Source organism: Palaemon carinicauda, chromosome 10 (genome assembly GCF_036898095.1).
Source record: "Palaemon carinicauda isolate YSFRI2023 chromosome 10, ASM3689809v2, whole genome shotgun sequence".
Taxonomy (NCBI): Eukaryota; Metazoa; Arthropoda; class Malacostraca; order Decapoda; family Palaemonidae; genus Palaemon; species Palaemon carinicauda.
In genome coordinates, this window is record NC_090734.1 from 150039553 (window position 1) to 150048140 (window position 8588).

Genomic DNA, 8588 nt, shown 5'->3' on the forward strand with positions numbered 1-8588 from the left:
ATGTATGAATGTATGTATGTATACACTTGCTCTTTATTATATATATATATATATATATATACATATTGAAATTTCCCATGTATATTATTCATCTTCGGTCCAGAATTCAAAATGTAAACGTAATGACAAGTAAGCACTGCGCCGGGTCCTGCTGCTTACCATACTCTATTTTCAGTCCAATACGAAACAAAATCGAAGATGTATCAACGCATACATCTGGTGTGCTACGCGCCGAAGAACACGCTACACACGCCGGCCCCCTGAAAGAGGTCGACGACCTTTGGGAAACCCAAAATAAACCATGAAGCAAAAATAAATCATCAAAGAAAACCAGGGACCTCCGATATCCATCGAGAATCCTCGTTCGCTTTTTTTTATTGTGGTTTCGTATCGGACAAAGGCCTAAGGGACTCAGAAGGTAGGCGTAACAATTTCATCTATGAGGATTCCACGACGAGACGTTTTCGTCCTAAATCGGCCCCCTACTTCCCCCCAAGGCCTATTCTACCCCCCGACGTTCCACTGACGTCTTTAAAATATCAGGCGTGGGCCCAAAGTTATTTTTTCTTGTGTGTTATTTTGATCGCCCCCCCCCCCTTTTTTTTCTTTTTTTTTATCTCCTTTGGTCCACAGGTAAGAGTTCTCCAAACTATTAGCAATGCGACAGCCTTTCATATGGTCGAATGCTAAAGATTTGTGAAGATCAATAACATTTGAGTGGATATATGACGAATATCGAAAGAACTACTTGAATTATTATTATTATTATTATTATTATTATTATTATTATTATTATTATTATTATTAGTAATTGCTAAGCTACAACCCTAGTTGGAAAAGCAGGATGCTATAAACCCAAGGGCTCAACAGGGGAAATAGTCCAGTGAGGCAAGGAAATAAGGAAAAACTACATGGGAAGTTCAAGAACAATAATTCATCATTAGCTCCATTTGTTAAGCAAATACTGCGCTGCCGTTGCATAATTACTTATCTGTTTAAGGCAACCAATACTACTCACAGGTAGGGCCTACTTTACTGGCACACTGTATGACTGCCAGAGGCCGCCGTTTACCCCCCCCCCCCCACCCCCCACCCCCCCCCCTTCTTCAAAAAAAAAAAAAAAAAAAACACACACACACACGCACACAGACACACACACATACTAAACGAACGACCAATTGTAGCATTAATCATTATTTTAAGCGATTCTTAGATGGATGGATTTGTTCTCTAACGATAACAGAAGATTGGAGTACATCAGATTTGAAGAAGTTGGACAGCTTAGTAGGAACTAACCAATGAGAATGGAAAGTAAGAGAAACAACTATAGTATTGTTGTATTATACTAAGCAACGCAAGGCATACTGTTTGCATTAAGAGTAAGGGTTAGTGCAGTGTCAGATTTCATAGAGAATGATAGGAAAACTTTCTTTTTTATATCTGCTGTAGCTTTACATGGTAGAGGTGTGGGAAGTAGAAATTTATTTACCTCTAATGGCGAGAGAGAATTTCCTTCCCGTTTTCAACACCCAATTGTATGAAGTCAATTGACATATATTTTGCACAAGCATTCTGTACCGTTTAATAATAATAATAATAATAATAATAATAATAATAATAATAATATTAATAATAATAATAATAAGGGCGATGATGATGACAAGAATATCGTAGGGTAAGATTTTAGTTGTGAAAAATAATGCAATGACAAAATGATTGACAAGAGAAGGGCATTATGGGTCTATGCAAGTAACAGGGTAGTAGCTTAAGTGTTATCCAAGAAACAATTGCGCCAGAGGTTAAAGTGCGAGAGTAAAAAAAGCAGATTGAGGTATCAGTGACCCTAGAAAATACTCATAATTAACCAACAGAAATGAAATCTAGTTGTTAAGTGTGTATTGTTAAAAGGATGGAAGAGGAACATGTTCGATGATATTCTATGCCTCTTATCATGTTTCAAACTTCTTATATAATGATAAGAGATATTTATTTTAATGTTACTCTTCTTAAAATATTTTATTTTCCTTTATTCCTTCCCTCACTGGGCTATTTTCCCTGTAGGAGCCCCTATGCTTATAGCATCCTTCTTTTCCAACTAGGGTTGTAGTTTAGCAAGTAATAATAATAATAATAATAATAATAATAATAATAATAATAATACGAGAAAGCAAGGTAAGGACAGTACATGTAAATGCAAAATTTTGGGAAATAAAACAGGACGGAAATCGATGAGTGAAATGTTTACCGACTGTGAGATAGTGAAGAGAACCTCAAGAGACTTATGAAATGATTTGAAATTCATTGCAACAAGAGAAGTTCTACGGTAAGTGTGAGCAACGAAAAAAAAGTAAACTGAGACGATGAATTGGCTGTTCAAGCACCTGATAGTATATGTGAAGAATGTTTACAGTGAGAGTAAAGGGGAGAGGTCAAATATTAGTGAAGCAAGGAAGGCAAAAGGCTTTAAGTGTCTGGAATCTCTCTCCTTTATATAAATGAATTGTTGATCCAGCAATGAAAGTGGAGTGTTGAATATTCTTTTGCATTGTGCGTGCCATAATAATTGAACTGGTGTGAAATATGGAGATAATGCAGAAGTGGGAAAAAAGTTAAGTCTATTGCTTGGTCAAGCTGAGACAACGGAGTACTGCAGCTCAGCGTTTGTTCGTTCGTTCGTTCGTTTTAGAGTGCCTTGCTAGAAGAGCAAGACACAGGCTCTTGCGTTGGAATGACAGCTTAGCGAAAAGTGTTTATAATTAGGAAGCATTAGTAATAAGAGAAAGAGGAAATCCTGGAGAATGCTGGGTACATGAAGTGGAAGAGGTACTGAAATGTAAGGAAACGAATTGATGGGGGAACGATGAAGCGCTGATGAGCCTTTTAGTAAAGGAATCACCTAACAACAAATCATACACGAATCACTAATTACAGCATGGCCATATAGCAATAATACCTTCGTCACCTAAAACAATCAATGATATTTTTTCTTCCAATTTATCCATAAAAAAATTAGTTTCCCTCTACCATTCCATCGTAATTTCTTTTCAACCTACTTAGTCTTTTATAACCCTTTCTTCCGGCATTCCCTCAACTTCCCCCTTTGCTCTTATTCTCCGTCACCCGATTTCCCCATTGTCTACCCCTCAGACACCTTTCTTTTCCCCTCATTCTCCCTCCATCCCCAGGATCTGTACTGACACTATCCCGTGCTCCCTGTTGGAGATTTAGCGTCTGAGGTCCTAAAGGGGTAGAGGTGAGGGTGGGAGAACAGAAGGGCCATATAGGGGGAGCCAAATAAGGGGGTAGGGGGAGCCAAATAAGGGTGTAGGAGGAGCTATATAAGGGGGTAGGGGGAGCCAAATAAGGAGGTAGGAGGAGCCAACTAAGGATGTAGGGGGAGCCAACTAAGGGGGTAAGGGGAACCAAATAAGGAGGTAGGAGCCAACTAAGGATGTAGGGGGAGCCAAATAAGGGGGTAGGGGGAGCCAAATAAGGGAGTAGGAGGAGCCAAATAAGGGGGTACGGGGAGCCAACTAAGGATGTAGGGGGGGGCCAAATAAGGGGGTAGGAAGAGCCAAATAAGGAGGTAGGGGGAGCCAAATAAGGGGGTAGGAGGAGACAAATAAGGGGGTAGGGGGCGTCAAATAAGGGTGTAGGGAGAGCCAAATAAGGGGGTATAGGGAGCCAAATAAGGAGGTAGGGGTGGAAACTAGTCGAGGAAAGAAAAGAAGGCTTGAGGAAATTCTCAGCGTTCCTCAATCTCAGCTAAGTAGAAATAACAGTGGAACTGTGTTCCGTATTCGTCTGAGTATGTGGGGTCGCACGTCTAAATGGGGAATATATACGAGAGAGAGAGAGAGAGAGAGAGAGAGAGAGAGAGAGAGAGAGAGAGAGTTCCAATCACCGTATTTAACAAATTCATTTTCAAAATCTTCACATAAATATTCAATATAACACAGTCGGAGATAGGTCTTTTCTTAGATTTTTTTTTTTGTACCTAACTCGACCTTGTCTTTATTGCATGACCAGTATAATATGGATCCAGATCTGTATTGATAAATTTGGTATTTCTTGCGAATACCTACTTACATGTTAAATAGCATTTTCGCAAACCTGATTTTTATTTTCATCCTCATCTCGTATCTTGAAGAATCAGCCCTTCGCTAATTTACACACTTTTTTACTTTTCTACTTGTGAAAAATACTTTACATTCACTTCCTTAAGTGAACAAATTGTGAATGATCTACCTAACCTCGCAGTTTGAATCGGTGGAATTTCAGAAGTTCAAAGTTACTAGAAATGTTTATATGTTGGACATGTTGACATATCTCTTCATAGTTCAGATATGACAGATCTATTTAAACGTTTTTGCTGATCTTGAGATATCTTATATTTCTAAATATCAATTATTATATATAGTATATTCATTTCCTTATTTCCTTTCCTCACTGGGCTACTTTCCTTGCTGGAGCCCTAGAGCTTGTAGCATCCTGCTTTTCCAACAAGGGTTGTAGCTTAGCTGGAACAACAACAACAACAACAATTACAACAACAACTACTACTACTACTACTACTACTACTACTACTACTACTAATAATAATAATAATAATAATAATAATAATAATAACAATAATTTGGTATAAGATACATTACAACGAATATTGTTCTCTAGTCCGAATGTATAGCGCTTCGCTCCTCCGATATCTCGCGATATATATTTTACCAAATTGGATATAAAATATAATACCATCAACAGGAATGCCATTTATCCTCTTGTTGAAGAACATGGATAATTTGAAGCTCAGTGATAAGTCATGGTATTTCAACATCTTTCAAAATAAGTCACTGCCAAAAATACACACACATCTCTCTCTCTCTCTCTCTCTCTCTCTCTCTCTCTCTCCACACACACACACACACACATATATATATATATATATATATGAAACAGGTTTCATATACATTTATATATTAAAGATGTTTTCTATTACTTCAATTATTTTTCAACACAAAATCATTATAGTATACATATACTTGCTTTGCATGTTAGCTGATATTTACGTTTATGCGCGATGAATGACTATTTATTTTGGAGGAGTAATAATAATAACAACAACAACAACAACAACAACAACAATAGTAATAATAATAATAATAATGAAAACACATTTTTCTTGTTTCTAATTTTTCTTTAGAAAAGGACTGCTGTTATTATTGTCCAAACAACTAATAATAATAATAATAATAAAAATAATAAACTATTATTATTATTTCTCAATTAATTTTTTCCAGTCCCTTGACTACAGTAGATTCCAACACAGATTATCCTTGAAACCTAATAAATACAATATGATTAAAATTATAAATGAACTAAATATGGCTTCCACATGTGCAACGAATTACAGGCCGAGTTTAAACTGCTACTACTGTTTCGTTAAATCGCATTACAAATAACGTACAGGTAGGCTACAACGTCAGGTTTTCCAAGATAACTTTAGGGTTGTGGTGGCCGATGTGGTAACGTCCCTGACTGGAGACCGCCGGACTGGGAGCTACGGATGGGGGGTTTGGGGAAGCCTATAGGTCTATCTGCTATCCTTGTGTGCTAAGGATGGGGGGTTTTGGGGGAGCGTATAGGTCTATCTGCTATCCTTGTGAGCTAAGGAGGGGGGGGGGGGTTTGGGGAAGCCTATAGGTCTATCTGCTATCCTTGTGAGCTAAGGAAGGGGGGTTTGGGGAAGCCTATAGGTCTATCTGCTATCCTTGTGAGCTGAGAAGGGGGGGGGGAGCCTATAGGTCTATCTGCTGAGTCATCAGCAGCCATTGCCTGGCCCTCCTTCACCCTAGCTTGGGTGGAAAGGGGGCTTGGGCACTGATCATATGTATATATGGTCAGTCTCTAGGACATTGTCCCGCTCGGTAGGATAATGTCACTGTTCCTTGCCCCTGCCATTCATGAGTGGCCTCTAGACCTTTAAACTAAGAGTGAAGCCATGTGAAGAATGAACGGATTAGGATTTCGATTTTAGCATTACAGGAGTAACCTTGTAATGATACTGAAAATTTTGTCTTAGTACCTAATTAAGTAGGAGTGCCCAACCTGGGGTACATGTAACACAATAGTACATTTTTACTCTTCAGAGTGTACATTGGATCAGAGAGAATAACCAGTACTGATAATATAATTTCCACTGATATTGAAAAATAGAATTGTAATAAAATATAATTTTCATTGTTTCTTTTTTCCACCCCCAATATAACGGGTACACAGGAATTCACAAAAATGCCCAAGGAGTAGAGAAGAACAAAAAGATTGGAATAAAAAGGTTGTAAAACCATGTAAAAAAGGAAGGAATGTTTATAGTAAAAAATAACGATGAGGGTGAGTGGATTCCTGCAGCTATTAGAAACATAGTAATCTATTCACAAATATATTTAACATAACATCTCAATCATAGTCTGCTTGGCAAGAATTGTCAAATAAACATCTAACTTACTAACTCTTGTGAGAAGTGAAATCAATTAAAATTACAATAGATATGAACAAGTATATATACAGTATACAGATATCTATTTGTATATTTATTCTATATATACATTATTATTATTATTATTATTATTACTTTAACCAGCCCAATAAGTCAAACTAGTATAGTATGTATACATGAAGTATATATGTATATATATATATATATATATGTGTGTGTGTGTGTGTGTGTGTATACCTGTATACATATATATATATATATATATACATACTGTACATATATGCATGTATATATACACATATACACACACACAAACAACTTTTAAAAAGACGGCCCACGGAAGATACGTGTACTCTAGGGTTCAATGACACTGGTCACTGAGCCTAGACTTCATCACCGCCCCCCTCTCCCCACCCCGTACCCAATACCCCCATGAACCCTCTCCCCCCACTTAATATATAAATAGACACAAATGTTGCGTAGACGTTAGGCCTTAACTTCCTCCTCCCCTTAAATCTGAATCTCTTTCTTTCTCTCTTTCGCCCCCTGAGTAAGTGGCTTCCAAGCCTAACCTCCATATCTTGTTTCACTTATCGCTATTATCGTTATTATCTGTTCGGCATTCATCGGGACATTTGATAGAAGCATGTCTTTTAGTGGCTTTCGGCGCTCTCTCGATGAGAGAGAGAGAGAGAGAGAGAGAGAGAGAGAGAGAGTAATTTTTTTCACTGGATGTTATTTAAATGAGAGCACGAGATAATACATAAATAACTTAAATTAGAGAGAGAGAGAGAGAGAGAGAGAGAGAGAGAGAGAGAGAGTAATTTTTTCACTGGATGTTATTTAAATGAGAGCACGAGATAATACATAAATAACTTAAATTAGAGAGAGAGAGAGAGAGAGAGAGAGAGAGAGAGAGAGTAATTTTTTTCACTGGATGTTATTTAAATGAGAGCACGAGATAATACATAAATAACTTAAATTAGAGAGAGAGAGAGAGAGAGAGAGAGAGAGAGAGAGAATGTCATTTTTTTCACTGAATGTTATTTAAATGAGAGCACGAGATAATTCATAAATAACGTAGATAAGAGAGAGAGAGAGAGAGAGAGAGAGAGAGAGAGAGTGTGTGTGTGTGTTCCTTCTCTGCAACAGATGACCAAGTTAATCTAATCGCAATACTTTTTATGCTATACATACAGAGGGAGGGGAAGGTAAATGAATTAAGTTTGTGATCGAAAACTATTTGAGAGAGAGAGAGAGAGAGAGAGAGAGAGAGAGAGAGAGAGAATCAGTAAAATTATTAATGTTGTCATCTTGCCTGTATTAGTTGGGAACACTACGTTTCCATCCCATGAACTTACAAGTATTATAAACTATCTATGTACCTTTTATAAGTCCACAAAAAAGGTTCAGTAATTGTTCAATGGATAGTGTTGTCTTTCCCCAAATTTGAAAACGTGTCCAAAATATTTTTCATTATTTAATTCCAATAAAGAATGCACATTTAAATACACTTTTCTGAAAGACGCTTTTCGAAGCATCAGCTCTCTTTCTCATCTGCATAATTGACTTATTGTTCTTTAATTGAATCTCCCATGTATAATAAAGAGCAAGTGTCTCACACTCTATATATATATATATATATATATATGTACAGTATATATATATACATCTTATTTTTCTATTAACGTGTTCTTTCGAATTGTATGGAGTAAGCACGGTTGCCTTCTTTTTGAAGGACTTTGCTTCGGCTTTGAGGTATACTGTAGTCCCGATCGGCTGCCCTGCCTAACATCGCTTAGACCCCGGTAGCGTATGTTCATGTGTGTGTATGTATGTATATATATATATATATATATATATATGTATATATTTGCTGTTAAGCTGAATGACATTGCCAAACTTATGGCTACTCGGTTCTTTCCCCATCCCCTAGGTAGGGGGAGTGGCAGTAGCCTAATACATACTTTGGTGAGAGGTGGTACCTGAGATGTACACTTGGAAACAACAATCACAAATTCCCCAAATTGTAGTTAGAAAAGGGGGAGGGATGGGAAGAGTTGAATCTGTGTACGCTTGCACGCGTGTGTGCATATCT